The sequence below is a fragment of the Photinus pyralis genome, unplaced genomic scaffold (assembly GCF_008802855.1).
Source record: "Photinus pyralis isolate 1611_PpyrPB1 unplaced genomic scaffold, Ppyr1.3 Ppyr1.4_LG2, whole genome shotgun sequence".
Lineage (NCBI taxonomy): Eukaryota > Metazoa > Arthropoda > Insecta > Coleoptera > Lampyridae > Photinus > Photinus pyralis.
Genome location: NW_022170403.1, coordinates 43937941 through 43964859, shown reverse-complemented (window position 1 = coordinate 43964859; position 26919 = coordinate 43937941). Strand labels below are relative to the sequence as shown.

General features: G+C 35.3%; 1 protein-coding gene across 2 annotated transcripts in view; it reads right to left on the bottom strand.

Moving 5' to 3' along the window:
• LOC116164530 (dentin sialophosphoprotein) overlaps positions 1-26919 on the bottom strand; it is a 59970-nt gene that overhangs the window by 26843 nt on the left and 6208 nt on the right. The window contains exon 2 of one of the 2 annotated variants that reach the window (XM_031478723.1): positions 1021-1142. The exons of the other annotated variant lie outside the window; for it this stretch is intronic. The gene's annotated coding sequence lies outside the window, so the exon portion shown is untranslated. The remainder of the gene's footprint in view (positions 1-1020; positions 1143-26919) is intronic. 2 annotated transcript variants of the gene reach the window in all.

Genomic DNA, 26919 nt, shown 5'->3' with positions numbered 1-26919 from the left:
AAAAATATAAAACCGGTGTTATTTGACAAAATCAACTTTTTAGGTTCGAAGTTATTAAACTTAACCATTAGTTTTAAAATACCCTGTAGAAGGGTGATCAAAATTAAAATCATTCGCATGTAGCATCTTAGTATTGTTGATTTTGGAAAGAAAAGCAGTCAAGCGGCTAATGTTTTGAAAAATCTTGAATGTAACTTGAAAACCTTTGATGCTGGGTATAGGAAAATGTGGTATCAAACGACGTAGATTTTCATGTAGATTTCGAAAATGCAATAAAATATAGGTGGTTCTATTTAAAATAAGAAAGTCGCTATCCACATCCGGTAAAACCGGCAGTAGAAGTGAAATGATCAGGATAATATTTTCTTTCGATAGATCATGAAAAACTATGTTGGTACGCAAAGTTTCAGATTTAAATTATTAATGCAAGTCTGAATACTTTAGATAGCGGTTTGCGTGAAAACAGCCTGTATAGGTCGACCAAAACTCCCACTTCCATTTTTCATAATCCGCATTATTTTCGCAACACTTGTTCCATCACGTAAACAAAATGATATTAATTATTGTCTTATCCAAACCTTATAACTTTTAACACACCTGTCTAAGATTTCATCACTTAAATATCTTTTATCATTTTAAATAAAAGCAATAATTTCGCATATTCAACCATTTAATTAAATAAAGACGAATCATCGGTCGGGTGGTAAGAGTTTCTCACACATAAAAAAATTACGCAAAAAAATTACAGGTGGCATGGCAGCCTTTTACATTCGCATCAGAATTAAGCTTTTAGCAAACAGTATTATGTATTCTTTGCTTTTAGATTAAATATAAAGAATTTGCTTCCATTCTCTTTATTGATTTTGCGTGAACAGTTCCTCCTGCGAGGTTTTCCATTCAAAGGTACCGGTAACTCTGACAATAATGTCTGATAGGTGCATGGGAAATAGAAACATTGAATAAAACATCTAGTAAATTGTATTGTTCACATGTAAGCCTAGAACTAATGCTAGAACTTACCTAAAAGTGTCTCAATCGACCAATTTGGTACGCCGTATTATATAAAACAATGCATCTCGCTCCGTGGAAAGGGGTATCCAAACAATCAAAGAAATGCACTGCACAAATTCAGCTTCCTTTATCTGCAAGTAAAAAGAAACAAAATAAATTTCAAAAGCGACTCTCTTCATTTTTCAGGAGCTCAAACAGAAATCTCTTAAAACGGTTTGTAATCACGTACTAAATTGACAAAGGGGGTAGACACCCGCATCAAACTTTACCAAGTTCCAGTAAACAGAGAAATTAATTATCGCAGTTATTTACACTATACCGTATACGTATACTTTGAAATCGAGTGGCTAAAATTGTTTTTGTTGTACAGAATTCCGATTTGAACATGCAACGTGCAAAGCTGTTTTTAAGATATACACACCCTCTGATTTAGTGCTGACCCCCACGCGTTTGAAAGCACGAACAACCCTTTAGTTCAGTGCAGACTACCAAATCTTTTTTAAAGCATGTATTTCGTTAATACTTTGTTAGTGCTTTCTAGTGTTTTCATATTTTGATGGCGATTATAGGTTTAGGAGTCATGTTTGGATCCGGAAATAGAATTCGTTTTAATATTCATACTCAAAATGTGTAAAAAGTAGCAACAGTATTCGTGTTTCCAAATATGGACCGGATGTCTTGTGGCAATAATAGGAAGTTAAAAATCTGGTTAAATTTCTGAATTTCAAAGGTTTTAAAATGTGACCAGTGCAATTTTGAAACTAATTATTATTATAAATCTAGTTTTATAAAACATTCGTTAATGCACAAGAATTTCAAGGAGTTAAAGTGTACCCAGTGCGATTATTCAATACAGCTTCAAAAACCATATGTTAATACAGAATAATTCCAGTGTTGTAAAATGTGCACTGTGTTATTTTACAACCAATTATAAATCCCGTTTCAAAATCCACTTGCTGTTGAAGCACAAAAGTTCCATAGATATAAAACGAGACATAAAATGCGCCCAGAGTTAATTATACTACTAAAGTAAAGGCAGTTTTAAAAATCATTTGCGCACAAGACTTCCAAAGATCTAAAATGAGCTCAGTGTAACTATGGAACTTTGAAGCTCACTGGCAATTAACGCTTGCAAAACGTTGCATGTCCGGCATGTATTGTCTTACCATTTAAACAGAAACTACTGATGTTTTTAACGTAGCTTACGAGTGCACGAGTAAGTGCCAGTACTCAGGACCGATTGGCCACAGAAACGCAAACTGGTATTAAGAGTTGAAATGACCTGCGGTTTACAGAACTAAAATATCTGGCTCAATTCTGGCCTTACTAATGGCTGCAGTACACTTTTTACTACCTAAACCAGCAGATACCGAATGTACAAAATTACCGTCGCTATGTTTCCAAAATATTTTAGATCGCCAGAGCGTGCTGTATTCCAGTGGTGTTTCAAATTTGCGTTAAAAAAAATGGAATACCTTATATTTTTTGCAGATTTGGAAAGTACTTCAATGGTACTTAATTTTTTATGTAACATATTATACCCTTAACTTTAACGATTTTGCTGTTATAATCTTTTTTCCTCAAAATTAGACAGTGTTGAGATTTTTTTTAGATAAAAGTTTTGAATTGAGGCATAGGCTATACGACCTCTTCCACTGTCACATTTTTTTTTAATTTTTGATTTTGAAAGTATAATGTATTCGATTCAGTTACTGAATGTTAAATTAAAAGAAAAAAAAACCTTGCAGTGCTGTGAAATTCGACAGTGAAAATAATATTGCTCATCTGTACCTCACTTTACTCTACCGAGTTTCATTGACGACCTCGTCTGCTTCCTTTACAACCAAAATATTCATTTTTTAAAAACCACGTTAAGCTTGCTTCTTAATATTGTAGAGAATATTCTAGAAAAGATTAGCAGTCGCCGATTAACGAAAGCGGATTCTTTCCGGGAAATATGACGTGTTTGTTCGAAAACATTCTTGAAGATTCGGGAGTGTTTGAGAACATTCGAGAAAGATGGGCGTTTGATATATACGTAAATCGAATTGCGCTTCACACTCGTGTTATGTTATAAATATAATGTCGTTTGTGAATATTATTATGACGTTTTGTTTGGGCACTGGTTATTGTAATAATCTAATAATTAATAGCAGGTACTCGAGATTGATGTAGTTTAATGTTAACATGTAATAAAGTACATCGTTAGCATGGCTCAAAATCTGTTTAGTGCACTTTCACTTTAAAAAAACTGCACTTTTACGCTCTAATTGTCTGTCTGTCACAATGGCTCTGGAACTACACCACTTACAGGCTTGGTATTGGTGTCATTTGATCAGAAATTAAAAATTATTTCATGTTTGTATTCTCGGGCTATTAAAATCGAAAATACAAATTTGAAAGTGCACTCTTCGCCTCTTGCTCACAAGTGGCCTATAACGAATTCTTTTTTCTCTTAAACATAACATTACGAGAGTTTACATTACAGAAACCGTAATTGAAATTGATTTTGTTCCATAAAGCAAACAATATATTCTACCGAATGTAACAAATGCATTTAAAACAGCTTTGGTAGCCTAAGTTTAAGTCCTGTGCCCAGTTTCTTCCGCCTGGTATCTGAAAACCTGGCATAATTTAACCCAGTATTTGTAATGGATATTACCCTGTATTACCCTACCCAATAGATACCCTTATTTAATAATATTGGAAATTGTCATTACACGATCTAGACTCTAGAGAAACAAAATTTCAAAAGGATTTCGTTTACTGAAGCAAATTACGTAGGGAGAACGTTTTTACTATAATCGCCACAAAATAGTTAAGCTTTAGCGAATTACGACGAAGATAGATGAGACAAGAAGAGAATCACTCTTGAGCAATATTTGCAGAATTATTCTATGTAAAAAACAGAGAGATTTGCTTAATGCTCTTGTCTATATTAGTCGAACGAAGACAAAAGCTGGGTAATCCTGAAATAGGTGTTTGTTAATTACTAAGATGCAAGGTATGACTGCTTCCGCTTTATGGATACAATTTCAAAGATGAATTAGGTATCTAACTACGACGCTAGCGTATACATGTAGAACAGGAGCAGTAAACCATTAACCAAGCAGTTTGATGTGAAATTTAACTCAAACAAGAGTTACTTACAGTTTGAGATATCATCCAAATTTAATTAAAAATCACTTAACGTAACAAATATTGAGAGACCCGTTCACATTGTTTTTGAAGTTTACGGAAGTAAACACTAAAAAGCTTCGTTCCGCTCGAATGGCAATTGCGATTTTCCATTTATGAAAACCTATAATTAACTTTCATGACGCGTTTAGTCAATTTGGAACGTCGATTAAAAGTCCAATTTCGATTCGAACTCGCAAAATGGGGAACAAGTTTGGGGTTTAACTTAATGAGTTTTCAATAATGATGCGAAATGTCCTGTGCACCTAGTCAACTCCATAAATTAGGCTAGTATAAAATTATAACTTTGTGTTGTTACAGTTCCACGAATTTATTTTAAAAAGGATGGAATACATAGTGGAAATTACAGTTTTAACCACTTCCACAACATGACATTCTAACATATTCATATTTATTACCGTACCTTATCATTTGCATTCCCTTGAGTTATAAAAAAGAACAATTTCCCCAGCGAAACTGATGATGACCGAATAAATTCCATTTTTCCAATAAAAATTGGCCAAATTCGAAAATTTCAAATGCGCATTTAATTCTTTTTGTAGACATTATTCGAAAAAATTCACAATTCGGGGATTATGTGTCGAAGACTATGAATTTTGTTTGTTTGTTTGGAGAAAACGCCAACCCTTGACAAATACCTAACGTAAGAAAGAATGCCATTGAGCGGCTCCCCCGGTTCTTAAATACGAAGGAAGACAGTTCCTTTGCGTATTTATTAAATTTATTATTAGAAATGAAATGTGTAAAAAATCTTCGTCCCACAACTATTACTTAACGAAAAATCCTAATTACTGTTGAGGAGTAAGTGGAAAATTAAACAGTGCGTTCTCCTCCTGATCAGCATTTAATCATGACATTAAGTTTAAGAAAAACGCATCATAAAAGCTTTTGAGATAAACCAGTAAAACTAAGATAACGTCTTTAAGATTAATTTTTTTACGTGGGGTTCTTTGATGCAAAGCTTTTTGTCTTGCTAAACCTAAAAGCTAATCGATATTTCCATGTCTCTTATTAAAGCTGAAGTTCCGTTATACGACACGGTGTCAATTGAAAAGTTGTTCGATAAATGACATTTGGGAATAGTGCAGAAATGTGTCATCGAACACACGTTTCTTTTGAACTCGTCTATCTTTTTTAAACGCTATAATACACCGTTTGGAGGGTGGGTATAGACGGAATGCGTTAAATGTCAGAAATGAAATGGGAATTGACTTCGTCTTGAAATCAATTTCCGTTTCCGCATTCGTTAAATTTTGTCGTTTTAGCGTATCGTGTGTTCATTGCTTGTTTATTGCCTGCGAGGTATATGGAGTGGAGATGCTAACTTCTAGATGATATAAATTTTCAAGGTACCTGCGCAACAATTTAATTACAAAGATGAAATATGAAATACCGTAGAATAATTTCATATGTAACGTTTCTTGTAAATATTGCAATTTCCAACGCTGTAAATCACTACTATACTAAAAATATTATAACACTCTCCCCACCATTGCTCTCCAGCCTCATTTTTAGAGTCTTTTCCTCAAAGTGAAAAATCGCATTATTACTACAGGTGCTGAAACCAACAAAAAGTTCCGCATGACGTAGTTTACATAACAATATGAACAAAAATTGTATTTTATACGTATGGTATAAAACTGGTCTAAAAAAAACACATATCAAACTTCTAATTGCGAATTTATCGTTTTAAAGCTGTTGTTGCCTGGGTGAACGAAAATATCTCTATTACGATAGCTTAGGGCGTTAATTATAAAATACAATGTAGGTATATTTTAGAAAGAAACTGATAGAACACAAGAATGAAGGCATGAGTACGAGTAATTTACCTATATACAATCCAATAATTATTTGCCTCGTTATCCTAATACCACGTCGTTTATTTTCCATTAATAATCGCACACAAAATACTGGTAATTTTGGTCGGATAAAGTGGTAGAGAGACTGTAAACTGCAAAATTGGCGTTTCAATTTATCCGCAGTATACAGCTTAGGACGTTTAAATCTTTCAAACATTCCGCAAATATGTAAACGTATAAATTTAATTAACTAAGTTTAGTCATGCAACGCAAATTTATGTTTCACGAAGTAGTGTAAAGTTACTGCTTTATGCCGTAGTGGCCTTATAATTTAAATAAGGTTAGATTTAGATTGAGATTGCATATTTTTTAACTTCAATTTGTAGTGCACGCGCAATGTCCGTTACAATATAGTAATGGCATAACCGCATAACCAAGAATTTTACTAATACTGATTCTACATATAGTGGTGATTTCGTCTTCGTTCTATCCTACTGTGTTTTTAACTTGATAGACGTAAAAAAATGTCACTTGCAGGTTTAAAAAACTTTTCGAGCGTAATTATTTTCACTTATAATTGCACAAGAGGTTTGTATTTTACCGAGTAAATTTGGGTTGTTTAGGTAATGAAAATCTGTTGCCTAGCAATTTTTAGGTTGACAGTTTTTCGAGTTCAATTGCTAAAAGGAAACAGATTTGAATTGCAACAACCCAAATTTACTCGGTTTAAATACAAACCTCGAGTGTAATTCGGCAGGACAATTTAACGAACAAGAAATTCACCAATCACTAATCAATTATTGACAGACGTCAAACTAGACATATGGGAAAGGATAATGCGATAATTGGTTCGAAAATGAATAAATGAAAAAACCACTATATATATAATAGTTTTTATTTTTCATTTGCCTATTATATGCCAATTATATCTTTCACATGAAATATATACGATATTTACAATTTTTTTTATTTAGGCTATTCGGGATCAAAGCCCATAAGCCACGTGGGGGAATACAAGAGTGTACTAAAGAATCACAGGGCCACACGCTTCACGATTCGGGGCCTATCGAATCGACTTTGAAACCACACAAACGATTAATCAGTCATCGGAAAATGGGTTGTATCGCACAAAGGAAAGGGGGAAAAACGGATAGGAACTCTCGTATTCTCCATTCAAATTTTTAATTTGCATTCAATTACGTATTCAATTATTGCCTATATATATATATATATATATAGGTATTAATGTTATTAGTTTGTAAGATTTGTACCATGTTCGTAGGAAACATAATACCAAGTTGTGTCAGTTTATTGTATAATATTTTCCGTTGGACTTCATATTGACTTAGGAAGACATGATTTAAATCAGCTTCTATGTTCCCGCACGCACGCTCCGGAGACCCGATTATTTTTAATTTATATAGGTGAGCTGGGTATTGTCCATGGCCAAATTTTAAGCGTGTTATTGTGGAATAAACGAAACGTGATACATTTAAGTTCTTATACCACTGTTCGAAGCTTATGGAGGGGTGAATTTCTGCATATTGTGTTTTCTTTTTTTGTTGGTCCAGTTCCCATTGTTTTTCCCATCCTGTTCGAACGATATCTTCATAACACTTATTTATAGCATCTTGTTTAAATATTCTATCCAACTTGTTGTCGCTGTTACATGCAAGTCTAGCTAGTGCATCTACGGTTTCGTTATGTTGAATATCGACATGTGCTTTTATCCACATAAATGTTATGTCAGTGTTAGGATCTAAGGAAGAGCATTCTGTAAGAATGTCTATAATAACTGGATGAATTTTTGTGTAATGTTCCTTCCTTTTTAGTGCTTGAAGAACACTCAGAGAATCACTCATTATGGTTACTTTGGAAGCTGCCACTTTATTGACATATTTTAGAGCTTGCAAAACTGCTGTCGCTTCTGCGGCAAATATGGATATAATATTATTTAATTGAAATTGGTCGCAGTGGTTCTGCAGCGGTTCATAAAACGCACACCCGCACCCATTTTTAGATTTAGAGGCGTCAGTGTATATGATCGTACAATCTGCTAATTCCTCTATGATGCAGTGATATAAAAGTTTATCATGATATTTTTCCCCCGTGTATGGAGGTACTGATACCTTAATAGGTTTAATGTGGTTGAAATAATCTATGTTTGGAATTTCACTATTTCAAGTCTACTTTTGCCACCTAATTGACGATAGGCCTGCGCAAGTGATGGCGGCTTACGATTACTCCAATATAACGATGTAAGATCTTCAATTGCTAAACGGTGGATATTTTTTAGTGTAAGCATTTTCAGGAATTGTTTTTAGTTTTATTACATATTTAGCTGATAGGAACTGTCGACGAATTTCTGGCGGAGGTTCACCAGCTTCTATTTGTAGAGCATTTATGGGTGTTGAGATCATGGCCCCGGTGCTGATTCGTAAAGCTTTATTTTGCAAAATTTGGATACGCTGAAGTTGTGACTTAGTTGCTTGTCCATATAACGTGCTCCGAAATCGATTTGACTTCGTATGCATGCTTTAAAAAGTTTTCTTGAGACTGCATCCGCACCCCATCTAATCTTTGTTATCATCCTCATAATATTGATGTATTTTTCACTTTTGCTAATGATGCGGTTGATATGGTTTGTCCACTTCATCTTCTTGTCTAAGTACATCCCTAAGTATTTAACGGTCTCCTTTATGGGAAGTTTGACTTCTCCTAAAGTAATATCATTTCTAGGGCAGTTTTGTCTGCGCGAGAAAAAACATACAAAAGATTTACTAATAGAGAGCTCAAATCCATGATCAAAAAACCATTTTCGTGCAGAACTCATAGCTAGCGACAAGTTGTCAATTAGGTGCTCTAGTGATTTATGGGACGATAAAATACATATTATGTCGTCTGCATACTGTATTGTTTGTATTGATCTCCGAAACTGCTTGTGGAAGTCCAGTGTGTAAAGGTTAAATAAAACAGGACCCAAAATAGAACCTTGAGGTAGTCCGATGGACACCGTTCGTGATCCACTAAGCTGTTCTTTGTTTCTGACGTAAACCGCGCGTTCTCTAAATAGATTTGTTATATTTCTAGCAACCTGCGCTGATATATTTATGTTGATAAGTCTATCTTCCAAAATATCCATATTAACACAGTTAAATGCGTTGTATTTCAGTGACTAAGTGAGTGATAGCATCTGTTATACTCATCATCTTTCGAAACCCATACTGTTATGTGGGTAATATTCTATTTTTTTCAAGCCACTTGTAATTCCTTTAGTAATATAGGTTCTCTTTTATTTATGGCAAAATCAGGAGCCAATTTATCTAAAAAACCCGAAACCCAAGTGCAATCTAAGTTTGCCGGAGTTGTAGTTTGTGTTCTGGTGAATTTTTTTAATAGATTTCCAAATTTCGCTGCACGGGGTGCTGTTGTTAAGTTTATTGCAGTATGTTTGCCAACTACCTCGCTTCTTTCTTTTCAGAAATCGTTTGGAATAAGCAAATAATTCTTGACATTTAATGTAATTGTCTAATGATGGATCTTTTTTATACTCCCTTATAACGAGTTTTCTTTCTGGGACTACTTTACTACATTCGCTGTCCCACCAAGGCGGTGGAGGTTTTGTTTTAGGGAAGAGTGGCTTTTTAATTTTGAATGTCTTGCCTTGGTCCGGTCGGGTTATATACGTGTGGGTTGACCATTATTTAGGAAAATTAAATTGTTTTTGTCGATCGATTGCCAGCATTGTCAGTTTTCGAAGATCCGAAAGAGGGGTGATGCGCATTGAAATCTCCACCGATGATATAAGGTGTAGGAATTTGTCCAATCGGCCAATTATAAAATCTTCGCAAGTCAGTACAGCTTCTGTGGCCGATAAATACTTGTAAAAGATATTTTTAATTGTGCCATGTAAATACCACATACATATATTTACATTTTCTACTTTTTTATTAAAGACTATTGGGGTGTATGTAAGGTTCTTGTTTATTAAAATGCTAACACCCCCGTACCCATCGTTCCTATCATCTCTATGTGTGTTATAAGAATTAAAAGATACTTTATAATTTGGCTTGTACCAGGTTTCTGAAATTAATGCAATGTCAGCTTTAGAATCTACCAGAAGCTTTTCCAAGCTAGCTTTCTTTGAAACTGCTCATTGGGCGTTCCATTGAACTATTTTTAATTTATTTATTGATTTAGCGAAAGTGTAGTTAAATTTAATAAAACTGATCTGAAGTATCAGTAGCGTAGTCCTGTGAGGCTGAACTCATATATTCCGAATCACCATTTAATGATGACTTGATTTTTTGCATCTTACAAAATATGGGAAATGAATGCAAGTGGAAATTCGCTTTTTGTAAATCGTTTACGATTAGGTACTTTTTTAACTTGGTATACCTATCCGCAGAGCCGCAGACTTGTTTGGTATTAATTTGCAGCGAGCTGCATCAACTTTTTCCTTAGTGTATGAATTAAGGTGGGAATAGACCAAGCAAACATTGTTGTGCAACAGTTGAACAACAGGTAGGCAACTGTTGGCTAACTTGTTTCCGTGGGGAGAAAACATTGCCGACAAACTGTTGGTCAACATCGACCAGCCTGCTTTTTCCGGTGTTTGTCCAGTGTTCGATCAGTAAAATTGACCCGTATACGCGTCTACACTGAAGATACTGTGTGCACACTGTAGGGTAACATCTCCTTTGAAGTACCGCCTCGTGAGCAAACACCGCGCAACAGTTCGGCAACAGCTGCACAACTGTTGTGCAACACGTACTCACTGTGTAAACTTGTGTGTTTTTTGACTGTTGTTTAACTGTTGCACAACAATGTTTGCTTGGTCTATTCCCACCTTTACTCTCGCACATTTTCGTGAAAATTTTCTCGAATAAACAAACTGGGTAAACAAACGCCGATTGTCATAGATACCCTTAGATGCCGTACGCATGGCCGAATATAGCTATTTTAGATTTTTTTCCAGTAACGTTAGTACGGGTTTTACATTCCTCGGGAATTTTAAAGAACTCGAGGCGTTGCCCCTCGTTCTTCAAACAAATTCTTTCGTAATGTAAAACCCATACTAACGTTACTGGAAAAATCTAAAATACGAGTAGCTTGTAACATGTCATATTGACAATGTACATAGGTAATTTGGGTTGCCTATTTTCCGAATACCTGTAGCTGGACATAGGTCAGTTGGGTCACATTCCTAAGATATCATAATCAAAATTTGACCAATTTCCTTTCCTTTTGCACGCAAATCTTCGACTTGGTAGGTTACTACAAATAATTGCTTTTGATAATTATCGTACGGATTAAGTAACTACCAACAGTACCGTTTCAAGTGGTGTTTAGTAGCTTCATTAGTTTACCTCTTGAAATGAATTAAGTTTTTGGATTATCGAAGATTCAGCTGGTAAGGGTGTGGTCCTCATGCTAAAATTAATTCGCAGCATTTTATAGGAACATTTGGATTAGGCTATAGTCAGTATATTAGGCCTTCGAATAGAAGCCAAAGTTAATTATTTAGTTATTTAAAAGTCAAAGCCAGATACATCTGGTTTAGTATTCAACCACCTTTCTTTAGTTACCCTTACACTTACATCCCATTTTAGCTTTTATCTAATAGTATCGTGTAGCAGTTGTAATTACCGGGTCCACCAGAGTTTAAAATCACGGTGAACACCAACATTGTCTCGTCGTCCGCCCTGTGTATATTGTATCCAACGTCGCTGGTTCCAGTGCTGAAAGTAAAACATTCCCGAGAAGAAAATGCTAACTTCATAACAAGTACTTACCTGAATGCTTGTATAAGTAATAATCCCTGGACGGGGGTAAGAGTACATTTACATCATCCATCAATCGTATATAATCAATTTACATTGCATTATCATAAATATTGAAATTATAACTTACCATTAAATGTAATTTTACTGATTTGTCAAAGCGTAAACAAGTTACTGGTCTTCCACTTGCCGTTACAATAGACCGACTATATTTCCCTTGAACTACTTAAGCAGTAGATAAAATAAGACGCAGTCAGTGGCCCGTATGAATAAAAGTAAGCAAATGCTTATACTTGCAAAATTCAAAGTAAATACTCGTAACTGCCCCTTCATACTGGTCTGTTTAGCATGGTTTAGCAGCGCTGCACTGCATCTTGTCCTTCTGCTTAGAAGCGCTGCTAAGTCGCCCAGTGCGAAGGAGCACATACAAGTATTTACTTTGAATTTTCCAAGTATAAGCATTTGCTTACTTTTATTCATACGGGCCATGGCCTTAGGTAAAGCGTTGCCCTCCCACTTGTGCTCGCTCTATTTGCTAATTGTAGTGAACTCTTTTATTGTCTCGTTAGTCACTATCATAATTAATCATGCAATGACCACTATGTTGAACTAAACTCTTACCTTTGTCATGTTAATAGAAGAATAAATTGATCTTAGACCCCCTTTGCTGTGTGTTTCATATCAAGGTAGCGCGTCTTGATAATTCTAGAGACGTCGTTCCTGCTAGAGAATTTGCCGCCCTTAATTCAAACAAAAATTAGTTTCGATCCCACCCAGAGATGGTCCGGGAAATATTATATCGCCCTGTCACCTTGGGTTGCACGTAGTGGCAGGAATAATTGTAAGTATCCAAAAAAGGAGGTTACAAGCTATATTCCATGTTGCCACAGATTTCAATCAGGCCGCAACCTCATCTTCAAGTTAATTTTTTTGGCTGTAATCAGCAATCTAGCGAAGTTTCGCGTTAAATAAATACGGAGGAAACTCTCCTACGGGACCTTAAGGCTGGTTCCTAAATAAAGATCATACACATCGTACCTACATAGACGAAATATAAAAGTCACTTCGTAGGTACTTTTTATTAATAGCTTGTTATCATTTGGGTGGAGCTACTGAAAGTTGCAGATTTAGTAATACCTATACCTACGAGTAGATACATATATAAATTTTATTTTCCGCTGTTATTTCCACTTCAGCTTTGCTTGTAACAAAGGCAAAAGCGTGAAAAACGAAACTGAAACAGAGCCTTTTAGCTCCACTCGCTATTAATTATGCAATACAGAGCTCTGTTGAATTGCACTAGAAATTTAAATTATCATGTCGTTTTAAGAGGCGCTACATAGTTAGGTAGTCAACAGATTTCTTTTAATGAATACAGTGCATGGTATGGCCACTTATTCTTGGATGTAGGTACTTGAACCGTGCGTCAATGAATGTGTCCAAAATGTTCAACCAAATTTGTGTAAATGAAAAATACATCGATTTTTACAGTAGGTCAAACAATGCACGTTGTACGTGTAGGGCGCCCTTAAAATGATCCGCTCCGGTGAGCTTTTACAAATCCTTCATAAATCACTCTATGAATTCGCTCTTGAAACTTTGCCAACATTTCCGGACTATTACTTTATCAGTTTAGATACAATTACCTATAGTTTGACAGTATATCGTTTACAATTAAACTTTGTTTTGGGGATTATATCGACTTACTGAGGGAAATTGTTATGTGAAAAATTTGAACTTGGTCGTCATGCAGTAATCACATTCGACGAGCACTCGACTTTGACCTACTCATCGTGCATTTGAACGGATTCTCGAATCCCGATACCTATTGCCATTATATCATCCGATCTAAATTGTAAGCACCGCATAATGTGCTGACATTTTCCACAAAATCATTAATATTATTATAGAGCCATCCAATCTTGCCATTGAAAGAGCCTACAACGAAGGATGATGTCTTTGAAAGGAAAGCCTTCGAATGCTCCTCACTTCAAAATTCAAGGGATTAGTCGATACAATTATCTTGTGAATATTTCTACTAATTGTAGGGCTCTTTTGCTTTCTGACTTTCTGAGAGACTAGATTTGGTTTTGCCATTAAGAACTTTTGTAGTAATATTTCGCCGCATCTTCTGTTTTTTTATTTAATTATTTTTATATAAAATATTGCTGTGATAACATGCATAATTTTAGTTTACTTATTTTATGTTTATCAGAAAAACTGATTACGCTATGGATGGTTCATCTTGTGAATTTAGGCCATTATTAGATAAAAATGCGAAATTATTGCTTATTGATAAAGCATTGTAAAATGATAAAAGTGTAGGTGTTTTTCTTTTTATATAAAATTTTCTTATCTTTATTTGTTGGGATTTATTCGTGTAAAATGTGTTTAAAGAGTGTTAGCCCTGAAATTTCAATATTCAGTATTTTTGTGCGGGTCATAAGTACTGAGCGACCAAATGGGCCACACAGCAATGCAAAATACACGTTCACGTTTCACGTTTTAGCTCATTCATTTAAACTTTTTTCCGTTTTTGCACCATAACAATGCAACTAATAGCTATAGATGGAATCTGTGGTACACACAACTATTTCACGTTAAAAATGTTTAATTAGTCGCATTGTACTAGTATATTTCAACAGATTCCCCTTAGGATTCCCCATACCTACGATCACAGATGTGAACATACTACCACAGATTACCGTAGGTACATACTACTGAGCAAGGTTGAGAGCATGATACAAAACACGATTTCAATGATAAGATGTGCATAACGTCCGTTCGTATGTCCGCCCATCTGCCAACATAATTGTGTTCGTTGTATGTTCGCTGGTGTGTGGCTGGCGCCAACACGATAGTAACAATCATGCTCAACGGTTTTCTGACCAACTTGAAATTCTTGCAGTTGGGCTCATTACTTGCTGTTGCGTGTGTGGTAGCAACAGCGAACTTGTACTACATGCAACCATAGAGCAAACTGTTAGTCGGTCTATGATACAATATATACTATGTTGTCTGTGCTTGTACATACAAATCTGGATGAAAATGGCTAAAAAAATTGAGGTCGATTTTCTAACTGCTTAGCTTTGCTAAAATTATGATAATAAGATAAGTTGTTACTGAAATTTTAGTTCGCTCCAATGGTCTACTTACCTTAAAGGAGCAATTACCCCCGCTTCTGTAGATACAGCTTAACGAAATATGGTGTCCTTCCCTACCTTCCCCTCCTCCCTCCCAACCAATTAAGAGCATTTTATACTGCAACCAAAATTTGTTTCTACAAAAGTGATGGAGAGGCTCCCTGTTAGTTCCTACCAGGGATACATCTTCACGGCAGGTGACTAAATTCTGGGATAGGCGGCTACGCCATGCATATTCCAAAGTATCAAGTAAGTACCAAGAAATATGCAATATTTATTACTTTTTACAAAAAAGTGTTAATACGATTTTCTTCATCTAATTTGCCCAGATTGATTTAATTACTTAGTAGTAAAAACATTTTTAAAATTTAATTATGAGATTTTAAAGGTCTTATTGAAGCAAATATAATATCTGTAGTTTGAATTACAACCAAATAACTGAAATAACTGTTTAATTTTTAGAGAAATATACTCCTCTTTATTAATATTTCCGCATCATTATTTCAACAGGAAATTCAGAAGTGATTTTCCAAAATAATAAAAGACATCAACTTCAAATAACGTATTTCAAGTTTATTTTACAGTTTAAACAATTATTTATTTCCCAAATATTTATGGGCCCGGACCCACATGACCCCATGCTAAATCCGGTTTTGAATATAACCATTGAATAAACTTATTCAATGATATAACCATTTCTTTCAAATTCAAATTCAATTTCTATAAAACGAATTTTCATTCATCCGCAAATAGTTTCTGTATTCGTCAGGACGTCTTCCGTTTTCTTTCGGATTTCTTTTCATTATGTGTTATAATACTACTAATAAAGTACGGCTGCTGTAATGTTTTTCTGTGATATGCGCATATTGACTATGGTGGTTTTATACAATCTTTATCATTAGAGCATTAAGAAATCACCAATAGAAACAAAGGTATGGTTTCGTTGGTTAGCGACGCACAAAATGCTTTCTTTCTATTGGCTATTTCTTAATGATCTAATGAAAACGATTCAATAAACCCACCATAAAAGAAAGTGAAAACGATGAATGTTAGAGAACATAACTCGTATGTGTGTTCCTTCCAAAAATTTCGCCGAGATTTGTTTGTACATCACCTCTTAGAGTAGGAATTTTGGCACATTTTCATAAAATCAAAATGGATATATCCAAAAAGTCGTCAATTTTATTTTTCTGTGTGTTACGGTTACTGAGGAAAAATTGGGTTTCTATCTTGCCTCTTGTTAAAAAGGCGTGGTCAGACGCACTTGTTTTGGCTATTGTTTATTGATCGCTTATTCATTCCGGAGAAATCGTCGAAAGTTGCTGTTCGAAATAATGCACAGGTTCGCAACCTATCAATACTAAATACACCCAACTTGTGCAATATTTTGCAACACCGTTGTTTACCACAGACTGCCTTTCCACATCTAGATAATGCACTAAGTACCTATTATTACATAATGGGGAACCTAATTTTCTGTCAAATAGTATTCCAGATAAATGTAGGTTTGTAGAACATTGATAGTTATAAAATAACAGTTCGGAAGCTTTCAAGAACGGAATTTATAGTGAGTCTTAATGTTCATTGAAGCGTATTATATTGAGTGAGGTTCTTGTACATGTACAACGGACAACCATTTACCTCCATTAAATTTAATCTGATAGATACTTACAAAAATGCTGTTGTATAATTTAACCTACCAAGCGAGCCATGGAAGCAATCCATCCTTCGTGACTGCTTTTGTGAGAAGGATTATGAGTCTAGATATATAGCGACACGAGATTTATTCATTTCTACACTATTGTGTCCATTACACCTTCACAACCGTTTTGTTGGCGTTGTTTTACTGGCGGCCAAAATGTTCAATAAAAGGACGCCAGGTCCAGGAGAAGGTTTCTATAATCTAGTTAGTTCTAAAGGTGTCAATGTTTCAGTTAATATTATATCGAGCGATTCAAAAATTCAGCGTCATAGTTGGCAATGGAAGTTGAATTGTGAACTGACAATTGTCTTAATTAGACATTTGAATTTTTAATTTAATTCACAATTCGAAATAAACTGACATCAGGTCCGTCCGACAAGTGTATGAAATTCGTTCAATATAAACACCTTATCAGCGCCAACCATGATGTTGAATTTTTGGAATCGCTCTTTTAGTTCGTATTTATGTAAATCAGTTTTCCTTACTTACTTAGTTTTCCAGCGTGTGTGAAATAACGCGCGATCAAAAATTGCGTTCGAGTCGCTTTTAGAAGTTCAAGTTAAGTACGATTTCACATGTAAACAATAATTCCAAAAGTGACTCGACGGCAACTCATTTTTGAACGCATAGGTAGTAGTAGAACTTCTACGCCAAAATGGAATTTTCTCGTGAAAATTTTAAGCGTCGTGATTTATTTTGATTCCAAATGTGGTTTAGTGCCAAAGTGATGCATCGATCGATTGAAAACGAAGCTCACTCAAAGAGCAGGTGTGGTTATTGTCATTTAGAAATCATTCAAGAAATGATTTACTATTTTTACACCAAGCATATTTGGACATATTCGCCTTATACTTGTGTAGGTGTGGGTGCCCAATGCCCATTATGTATTATGGATATAGTACATATCTCGGTAAATAACAACAGAGTATACAAAATTTCTCTATATAAAAATTATTTATCATTTTATTTCCCTAGTATTCAGTTGTTTTTATTTCAAAAAACAAATTAGTAATAGAAAACAATTGATTTTTTTTAAATAGCAATGTACCCTACTTTCATTAGCTCATTTGATAAAAATAATTTTTTCCGCTTTTCGATGACGTAACATGTTAGTACCATATTATACATGATTTTTTTTCAAAAACTTTAAAAATCTCTTTATTATAAGTAATTATATCAATACCGTTAATTTAGATATCCTACATCAACATAAAAAACAAATGAAGTTTCAAAACAAAACTAACAATAAAATGGTTTTCATGGCAATAAGTGTTCAAATTATTCGCCAATGCCCACGAAAAGCTTGAAAACTCTGGGAGAAATTGCTGCAGCAATTCTTTATTATTGGTTGTTTGGTTTTATTTTAACATTTAACATTTAACGAGGTCGATTATGTTCCTATATGGTAGGGTAGGATTATATTATACACTAATAAATTATTAAGGTTAAGGTTAGTTTAAGGAGATATTATTAGTAATAATATCTCCTTAAACTAACCTCTAGTCTAGAAAACGATACTTTGGATTAAAGAAAACTGACTTGACCTTGGAACGTGACTTTCATCTATTTCCCAATGTCACCCCCAGGATCGAAGCAGCGAAGTGAGCGACTGTTGATCGATAGATTTTCACTACTTTTCAAAACCGAGTAAGAAACTCTTAAACTTCACCTTGACTTAATTCACAAAGTTACCACCAGGAGTTAGCAAGCTTTGAGCTTCACCTTCACCAACTTTCTAAAGCCATCACCAAGAGGCGGGTGACCGTTACACCTTCACTTTGATCTGCTTTTTAAGGTCAGAGTCCTTGAATTCAAAATATGTCTCAGAACGACAATGACAATGAAATGGGCAGAAGCAGGAGTGATCTTTGAACTTCACCTTTAGTTAAGTTCTATAGGTCAGCACTAAAGGCTACCAACCTTGCGAGCTTCACCTCTACATATTTTCCAGTCATCATCAGGGGGCGAGCAATCTTTGAGGTTTACCGGCTGGCTTACTTTTTTATGTGCATTTTCTAAAGTGGGACAATGTAAACGAGTAGGAGGGGTCCATTTGAATATGATACGCGTTGATTTTGTGAGGGGCGAAAAGTACACTCCTGGCGTAGGTATTCAATGCGACGTAAACGAGTTTGTGCCAGCTAGGCGAGCTATAATAGCGTTGCAGGTTTTTGATTCCATTGATTCAGCAGTTTCGAAAGGCGGCGAAAGAATTACGTAGGTATAGTGAAAAAGCACTACATTTACGGGGAACCGAACGGAGTTAAACCAATGAAGAGCATACAGTTCTTCTGACTGGTTGGATATCTGAACGATCTGAAAAGACTAAAAATGGTGAAAGGTGTTTGGAACGCGTGTTGGAAGTTTCAGTGTTGGCCGCTTGAACGAAGAGGTGAGGTTGTCGAAAATAGCATGTTCCAAAAAATAAGGGTTTAGTTCCGTAGAATTGACACTACATATATAATTCTAGGGATATAACTAAATGCATGGGTCATATAATATGAATTTGCGAATACGCCACATTGATTTAATACTTTTTTCTATACATATATGACTTTCGCACAATTTACCCCTTGATTTATGAAAAATGCGATTTAGAAATCCTTTAAACGGAAAATTTGAATAAGGTATTTAAGTGTGCCTTTATTGCACTTCCGAAAGTTTTAAAAGCTAGGTATTTATACTTTCGAAAGGTCAAACTCGGTTCGAAGTGAAAATGGTCGCAGCTTAAAATATTAAATGTGGAAATGGGCAGATGTGAATTGCGATTTTCAACTTTCTGAACTGGTTTAACTGAATATTTCATTAACCTTTGAACATTTTTTATTTAGTTAGCACTTTGTAATGAACTTATCGTCCAAATTGCTTACCGCGGGCAACTTCACAGGATAAGATTTATCTTGCTATTATATTTTTTTGCAGAGATTTTCAAGACGCGCGTGACTTTCCCGATAAAATTTACGATCTCTCATTTTACAGTATTCGAGATTGATTGAACTGGAGGTTTCTTTTAACATGCATATTTTCACTTCTAACTTTTTAAAAACCTCTTTTTGGAACAAGGACCTATACAGCCTACAGGTACTTATTGCCGGGATAGGCACATTAGTGCACTTTTTGTAGGCAATGGTGTAGGGATAAATACCTATAAGCAAAGAGTAACCATCTCTTTGCTATAAGTTACATTCATTTTAGAGTGATCTGATAAGTTGTACTTTTCTATTTGCTTCATTCTCACCCCGTCGTTGCACAGATGAGGAAATTGCGAGAACTTTCACATCCGTTTGACAGTTCTCCATAGAAATCGGAGACTATAATCACTTAAACGATTAAACGGAAATCTCATCTAAGTAATAAAGAAGACTATTAGGTACAGAATACCCCACTATTAGCATATAATAGCTAAATATCATGAGTCATGACATACCACCACACAATAAACGATCGTATGTTTATAACGTTGCAAAAATATACAATCTTCTGCCTACTGATGTTAAAATGCTTGGGATGGTTTCATTTAAAACTAAATTATTTAAAATTACACTGGATAGACAAAACATGAGTCTTTAATTCATTTTTTTTTATATTAATGTCATCCTCTTTGATATAAATTGTACGATATTACATCTCCTGTTTGATTTCTTTTTGTACACATCCATCATTTATATCTGATTTCCTTATATTGATTTTTGGTTCATTTAGCGTAAGATATAATGTTTTTATTTTTTATTTAAATTTTATTTTTTGTTTATTCATCCACCTACTATAACTATAACTTTCCACTATCGTTATCTTTAAGTAATGTAATCTAAAGGGGTTAAGTGGAAGAGCAGATGCGCGGTTTCTTTGTACCAAAGCATCTGAACTTCGCCTCATTGAATTAACGGTAATAGTGTCCTATAATGACTCATATCAATGACAGGGAAATTTTGTTGATGAAACACGATTTTCGGTGGTAAATTTAACAAACTCAGTCAGTAAAATGACTTACGTACTCGAGAAATTAACAGACTCAGGCCAAAGGACCTTGTCCTTCAATATTTCCTCGCAGTAACGTGTATTTTTCTGCTTTTATATAAATAACTATTAATTAAAAGTCCGGGAAATGGTAATTATGGCGAGGAAAATATTGAAAAGTGCGAAGGGGCCCTTGGGGACCGAGTCTTTTAATTCCAGTTACGGGTAAATGTCATGATTTGGAATAGCGTAAATTAAGTTCTTTCAATTCCGTTTTTCCCTCCTTCTCAAAAAGCGTCACGGGAAGATACCGAAACAAGTGAGTGAGTGCGGTACCGCCGAGAATGAAACAACTAAAATTACCGGTAAGTGACGCTGTCCCACTGTACCATTAATAACGAACGAACGGGAAAATTTGGATACAAACATAAAATTGGTAGCAGAGCGTGGTTTCTTAGCTTGAAACGGATTTTGGGGAATAACGAATAATTATACGATATATGAATAACGATTGATTTGATTTAATTGATTGTAAATTGCAACGAAAGAATTGAGGTTTGTTAGTTCATATCCCAATTCTTAATTCTAATTATTATTGTGTACAATCTTTTAGAATTCGTATATCTACAACTCCCTTTGAACGAAACGTATGTTATCTAGCTATATAGTTCAGGTGTGGCATCGGCTAGGTATTCACGATCCAGAACGAATAATTTGCAGTTATCGATAATTTTACATATTTCATTTATACTAAGTATAAGCATTGAATAAAAACACTATTATTCAATGGTATAAGGCAAATGGCTTCGCCTAGCGAAGAAGATAAGGCTCTATTTATGAAATATACGGGTTACAAGGAGCGTTTCTGGCGCAAATTGCAAGACTGCTTTGCATTAACAAAACAATTACCTCAAAGTTTAGCGCAATTTAAGGTGAGGGTTAAAGAAATTCCTAAAGTACGCGATGATTTCACGGCGGTTTTGGACAAATTATTTCTACTATCTAATAAACATAAAGAATTCAATACTGATGTCGTTCAATTAGAATCCAGCTTTGATGGTATTTATTATGAAATATTAGTATTCGCTGGTGAATATAGTAGACCGTTAGGTGATACTCAACCCTCGGTATCTATTACGACACCTGTGAAGAAAGAATTATCATTACGGGATATAAATTTAATGAAGTTCGATGGTAGTCCTGAAAAATTCCCCGCATTTAGGGCAATGTATGATGCAATGGTCCATAATATGTCATATTCGGATGTCGAAAAATTCACTATATTAATTAATCATTTGGGGAGTACGGCATTAAAGTTTGCACAAACCGTGCGCTTTTCACCCGAAAATTATATGGTAGTTTACAACCAAATGGTACAGCGTTACACCAATAAACGTGTCATTGCCAATCATTATTTGAGAACGATTTTTAATTTAAAGTCGTTAAGTACTGATACCTTTGAAAGCATATCCGAATTGTGTGAAATGCTACAAACGAACGTTACGGCTTTACGTGATATGCAGATTCCTAATTTAGATGATTATATATTTGTTCAATTTTCACTGAAATTATTAGATAATAAATCTAAAGAAGAATTTGAGAAAAAATACCTATCTTGAAACTGAATTTCCAACCTTTAAGAATTTAATAGAATTTTTACGAAATAAGTGTTCAGTATCCCAGTTGTTAGGAGCAAGTTTGAACGTGGAGCATAATTATAAGAGCGTTGTACCTACAATCAACGCAAATAAAAAAAAGGGTATCATTGGTTGCAAAAGGGGATAGTACTAAATATCCGAACCAAACTTGTATATTTTGTTCTCAAAACGACCATGGTAAGCTAATAAAATGTACAAAATTTATTTCGTTGACACCAAAGGAACGTCATTCATTTGTGCAAGATAAAAACTTGTGCTACGCTTGTCTGTATCCTCATCGAATTTCACAATGTAGGATGAAAATAATTGCAGATATTGTTCAAGTTCTCGTCACAATAGTCTTTTGCACGACGATCAATATAATAAAAAGGAATGCAATTTAGAACCACCCAACTCCACTCAAGAAAACCCATCTAATTCAGTGGCATTATCTTGCGCGGATGAAAAAACTACAGACACTTTATTGGGGACCGCAAGGGTGTTAATAAAAAGTTATAGGGGGGAATGGATTCCTTGTCGACTTGTGCTGGACACCGGATCGCAAAGCAATTTTATTACAACGCTTTTAACAAATAAATTAGGATTAAAACGCAAACGATGTATCCATGAAATATCAGGTATTGGAAGTTCTACATCTTGCAAGCCACTAGGGAAGGTATATTGTGAGATTAAATCCATACATAATCCTGAATCAGTTTTTAATTTTGAGGCTAACGTATTGTCACGTATTACATCAAATTTGCCAGGTTTAATTTTATCGAAAGAAATTGGAAAGGGTTTTGAATGTGTTCAGTTAGTAGACCCAGAGTTTAATATTTCATCCCCCGTGGATATATTGTTAGGCATACAGTTAGTTTTAGATTTAACGCCTGCACAGCCTTCCATTATTAAGGGCACACCCAGCGCTTATTCGACTTTACTGGGGTGGGTAATAGCGGGAAACGTACATCAAAACTCTACAATTACAAAATTGGCAGCGCATGTTACGATAGATAACGAACCGTCACTTGACGAAATTCTGAGAATGTTTTGGGAGTGTGAAGAAGTACCTTTATCAAGGTTAGTCTCACCAGATGATCAATTTTGTGAAACACAGTATCAAATGTCCACAAAACGAAACGAGAAGGGTCAATATATTGTGCGTTTTCCATTTAAAAAGAACGGACCGCAATTAGCGAGTAACAGGGAAAGTGCTTTGAATAGATTTCATAAACTTGAAACACGTTTCAAGAGAGATGCAGAGTATTTTCGACTTTACTCTGAAAATATTAACGGTTATATTACACAGGGTCACTTAGTTCCCACAACAAAGGCATCATCTTATATTATGACTCATCATGGGATTTTGAAACGAACTGGGGAGAATAGTAAGGTCAGGGTGGTATTTAATCCTACGGAACGAGACGCTCAAGGATATTCTTTAAATGATTACTTATTAGCGGGTCCCAAATTACAACAGGACATATCAGTAATTATAACGAGATTTAGGCTTAGACCGATAGCTTTGGCTTGCGATATTTGTCAGATGTTTAGATGCATTTTGGTACACCCCGAAGACCGTAAATATTTCCATATGTTTTGGCGATCTAGTCCCAATGAACCTATAAGGGAGTGGGAGCATACCAGAGTTATTTTCGGAGCAACCTCATCACCATTTTTAGCAAATCGTACCATTAAACAACTTACCTACGATGAAGGTAAAAATTATCCTAAAGCAACGTTAGCTTTGACGCAGCAAACATTTGTTGATGACATTTTAACAGGAGCTTTTAACAAATCCGAAGCCTTCGAAATTAAGCGGCAGCTTATAGGTTTATTAAAGGCAGGAGGCTTTGAATTGGGAAAATGGGCATCTTCTGACGTAGATGTCACTCAACCGCTACAAGACTCTGTAGAACTCCCTATGGGAATCATACAATCTGCTGTTAAGGTGTTAGGAATTTACTGGGATACAACGAGCGATGTATTTCAATATAAGGTACATGAGGTTAACGAGCCTGCAACGAAACGAGGCATATTGTCAAGGGTTGCACGAACTTATGATATTAATGGTTATCTAAGTCCCTTTACGTTTTTACTTAAATGTTTGGTTCAGGCGTTATGGTTGCAAAAAATAGGGTGGGATGAGCCTTTACCAATCGATATTTTAGAAAAGTGGTTGCTAGTTAAAGCACAATTACCTTTGATAGACAGTATAACCATACCTAGATGTATATACAAAACGGAAGTATCTTGTGCTAGGTTAGTGGGTTTTTCAGATGCGAGTAGTATGGGGATGGCAGCGGTAATATATTTACGTGTGGAAATTAATAATAATTGCTTTATAAATTTGGTGTGTGCTAAGACTAAGGTAGCTCCATTGAAAACCTGGACAATTCCGAGATTAGAACTTGGAGCTGCGTGTCTCTTGTCTAAATTATTAGTTCCCACCATAGAGGCGTGTAGGTCATTTATAAACATGACGGAACCCACTTGCTTTGTAGATTCCACTACGGTGTTAGGGTGGATAAAAACACCTCCGTATAAATTAAAAACGTTTATTTCTAATAGGGTAGTTCAAATTCACGAAAATATTCCCACAGCCCATTGGAAATATGTACCAGGGAAGGTAAATCCTGCTGACCCGGCTAGCAGGGGGCTTACTCCGAGTGAATTGGTGTCATGCGATCTGTGGTGGAAAGGCCCAAGTTATCTTTTGGAAAACGAAAACCGATGGAATTTTGAATACGAACTTCCCTCAAATTTAGACGAAACAAAAGACCTGCCAGAAATAGAGATAGCATTACTAGCAACGAAAATTGATTATAGCTGTTTCATTAATGTTTTAGAAAGGCATTCGTCTCTTTTAAAAATACAACGTATTTTTGGTTATGTAATTAGATTTGTTAAAAATTGGATAGGTAAACAGCGCACCACAATTGATTCTTGTTGTTTAACTGGTCCTCTTAAATCTGTAGAATACCAAAACGGTTTACTATTAGCATTACGCATAACACAATCTAAGTATTTATTTAACGAGATCAGTTTGATTAAACGGGGGTTAGTGTGTTCGAAGAATATAAGATTCCTTTCACCATTTCTCTCGGAGAACGGGTACTTGATGGTGGGGGGGCGTTTGAGACATTCGCAATTACCTTCACGACAAAAACATCCTTACTTGATTCCAAAGGAAAGCAGATTGGCGATATTGATATGTGATCATTTTCATATCTACTCGGGTCACGGTGGACCACGTTTAGTACATTCGCTAATTGCACGGTATTACTGGATACCAAGTTTAAGGACATTAATTCGGAAAAGAATTTTTCGATGTTTGGTATGCTATAGATTTGCTTCAAAACCCATCCAACCTCCGATGGGAGATCTTCCTGCATATCGTTTGGAACCGGGCAGGTGTTTCTCTCATACAGGTCTCGACTACGCAGGACCATTTGAAGTAAAAATTTCAAAACTAAGAAATGATAGATATCAAAAATGTTACGTTGCACTATTCATTTGCATGGTTTCAAGAGCTATTCACTTAGAATTGGTCACCTCTTTAACTACCGAAGCCTGCTTATCTGCATTAGACAGGTTTATTTCAAGACGAGGATTACCGTGTAATTTGTATGCGATCAAGGATCTAATTTTAGAGGCGCGGCGAGAGAAATCTCAGAATTGACAAAGTTTTTTGATGATTCCAATCCAGAAATATCACATTATCTATCATCTCGAAACATTGCGTGGAATCATAACCCACCTTATGCACCACATATGGGTGGTCTTTGGGAAGCGGGGGTTAAATCCTTTAAGTATCACCTTAAGCGCATTGTGGGTAATGCGAGATTGCATTTGGAACCATTTATGACTACCATAGCTCGTATAGAAGCAATATTAAATTCAAGGCCATTTTGTAATCAATCTTCTTCGCCAGACGAAGATTTAGATCCCTTAACTCCTGGTCATTTTTTGGTAGGTGGACCGTTGCTAACTCGAGTAGAGGTAGATATAACGAATGTTCCACAAAACCGTTTAAGCCAATGGCAATTATGTCAGCAATTAGTACAATCGTTCTGGAAACGTTGGTCCAATGAATATATTCAATCATTGCAAAAAAGACCAAAATGGACTCAACCTTCTCCAGAAATCAAATTAGGAGATCTGGTGTTATGGTATCACCCTGATGCCCCACCTGCTCATTGGCCAATTGGCAAGGTTGTCAGATTAACTAAGGGACAAGACGGTATTACTAGAGTTGTAAATATACGAACTGCCACGGGTGAAATTCAGCGACCTGTGAATAAGGTGGCACTTTTACCACCGCCTTAAAGAAAATTCATTAATTAAATGCATTGAACAATTTTTTTCTATTTAAGAATTATTTTTTTTTTGTTATTATTTTTGGAACCTAAACCAAATCAATCGTTTTACATTTGTTTATAATTGTTTTTGGTGAAATTTTGAAATTAATTTAAATCTTAATTTGAGCAAATAATTAAATTTGGGTGGGGGGTATATGTTGGAAATAGGTAAATTAAAGTTCGTTCAATTCCGTTTTTCCCTCCTTCTCAAAAAGCGTCACGGGAAGATACCGAAACAAGTGAGTGAGTGCGGTACCGCCGAGAATGAAACAACTAAAATTACCGGTAAGTGACGCTGTCCCACTGTACCATTAATAACGAACGAACG